We start from the raw sequence: 2,170 nt of genomic DNA, 5'->3' as shown, positions 1-2,170 counted from the left end.
CCCAGGAATTAGATAAATACATTTTCCTCATGTAGACTATTGTATCAGGTGTTTTCTGTTAGTAGAAAGGCTGACACAGAATGAAGGTTCAATAGAGGAAACACTTCATAGTGAAACATCAGAATTAGCAAATGGATGAAAGGACAAGATACAGCCTTTGTTAAGGCAAGTAGTCATTAAACAGACAGCCAATTAGGATGGAGGGCATCCAGTCTACTAAAGACGCATTCCCATTTCCTGGAAAATGAAACAATACTCGTTCAAATTCTTTTAAATGGCCAGAGTATCTCTTGCATTAAAAGTAAGACAAGATTTGTTGAGTGAGATCAAATCTCTCTGGATCTCTTCAGGAAGATTTCAAATGTTACCAAAAAATTGGCTATAAAGGCTAACATGCTACATCAAAAGAGGGATTTTCCAATGATGTAACATGAACACAAGTTATCTTGGACCTCAGAAGTCTTGACATCTGGGGTAGTATGGTAAATCAGATGGAAATAATATGAACGTTATGTGAGCACTTTCCTTTTGTTTCCTCACCTAGGTCTAATTTCTTTATTATGAATAAATACTTCAATTTCTTTTTGTCTTAATCTAGGTGAAATTAGTAAAAAATTCAAGACTGCCTAGTGAGACATTCTCCTTTGAATGGTGTAACAAATCCAGAAAGCAAGACACTTGGTGCTGAAAATGCAGCTCCCTGCTGCATCTCCAGAGTATGCAGAGGGTTATAAAGCTGCTGCACAAAGGGACAATCCCCACTGCACAGCAGTGGTTGGCAGCCACAACAGCTAGGTTAGGGGGGCACAAGCAACTGCTGCTGATGGTAACCAGAACACTCCATGCCACGCACAAGATAACGGGAAGCATGCTGGAACTTAAGGGAACCACAGAAAGTTTGCACTTTCCAGTGAACTGAGCTGTGAACTAGGATTCAGCTACCAGCTAACCTTGGAGACTTCCTCTTACAGCTGAATAATAAGGCAAAACATTCTGTTTGTGGTGATGGTGCGCATGAGGTGGAAAATACAGTTGTATTTTAACATGACATATTTTTACATATTATTATTTGCATAATGATGTGCAGAGGAAGCTCATTCAACTATGACAATACTGGTAAATATGTTTTAACATTTTGATTCAGTATTATATCTTGATTGAATTGAATTGAACCACAGCACAGAAGAAGAAGTAAAAGAATCTATAATAAGGTTCGTTTTTCCCTTTTGACAGTAGGCAAATTTTGTTCTCAGTTTGACTGTATAAAACTGCATAACTTAATTTATTTCTGCTGAAAGTCCAGTGTAAGTGTATTAGCATTGGTAGAGATATTCTCATTCAAAATTACTATAGCTGCCATTGCTTTGAATTAAAAGAAAATATGGTTAGTACTTTCCTTTTCCCCCTTTTGACTACTTTCTTCAAGTAAAAGATACTTTTGTCTGTAGAGAGAGATTTTATAAAATGCAAAAGCCTACCAAAAAGAAAGTAAATAATGGACTGTGCTCATAAAGCATGTTCGTATCAGCATGGGATAGAGGGTGAGGAAGCCTGTTTAAAATGGCTACAGCTGTTACATGCTTCAGTCATGTCTGCACTAGAAACTGGTCTGTTACAGTGAATCGTGAATTATCATATCAACAGCAAATAGCTTTCAGTAGTGTTAAAGGTTCCATTCCTGACAATGTTTTTAAAATATTATTTTGGCAAGGAAGACCTGCCTGACCCTGTGAAATCCACACAGTTTTTTGTACCAGGCTTTTCTTAACTCAAAAACTGGATTCACAACAATCAATAATATTTCACGGAGAGTAAAATCATATCTATTATTATATATCCTGGATTAAGGCAATGTAGAAATACAAAGTGCTGTTATTGAGCAATCAGATTCAGGGGAAAAAAATCTGGTGAACTCAGTCATTTAGGAGGTTGCTTAGCTTTGATCTGAGGCTTAAAACTTGGAAAGAGCTTGAAAATGTTGGCAAGTGGTCTTGTATGTGTAACAAAACTGTCATACAAACTGGAAATCTAAAGGTGGATGTTTCAGAGGAAAGGATGCATAATCACAGCAGTGTATGAAAGATGTGGGTTGAATTCTTGTTCAGGAAAAAGAATACAAGCAATTACTGTTATGAAGAGTAAGACATATTAAGAGGATCACTAACCAGGC

The sequence above is a fragment of the Oenanthe melanoleuca genome, chromosome 2, assembly GCF_029582105.1.
Source record: "Oenanthe melanoleuca isolate GR-GAL-2019-014 chromosome 2, OMel1.0, whole genome shotgun sequence".
Classification (NCBI taxonomy): Eukaryota; Metazoa; Chordata; class Aves; order Passeriformes; family Muscicapidae; genus Oenanthe; species Oenanthe melanoleuca.
Note: the sequence above shows the minus strand (reverse complement) of the source record.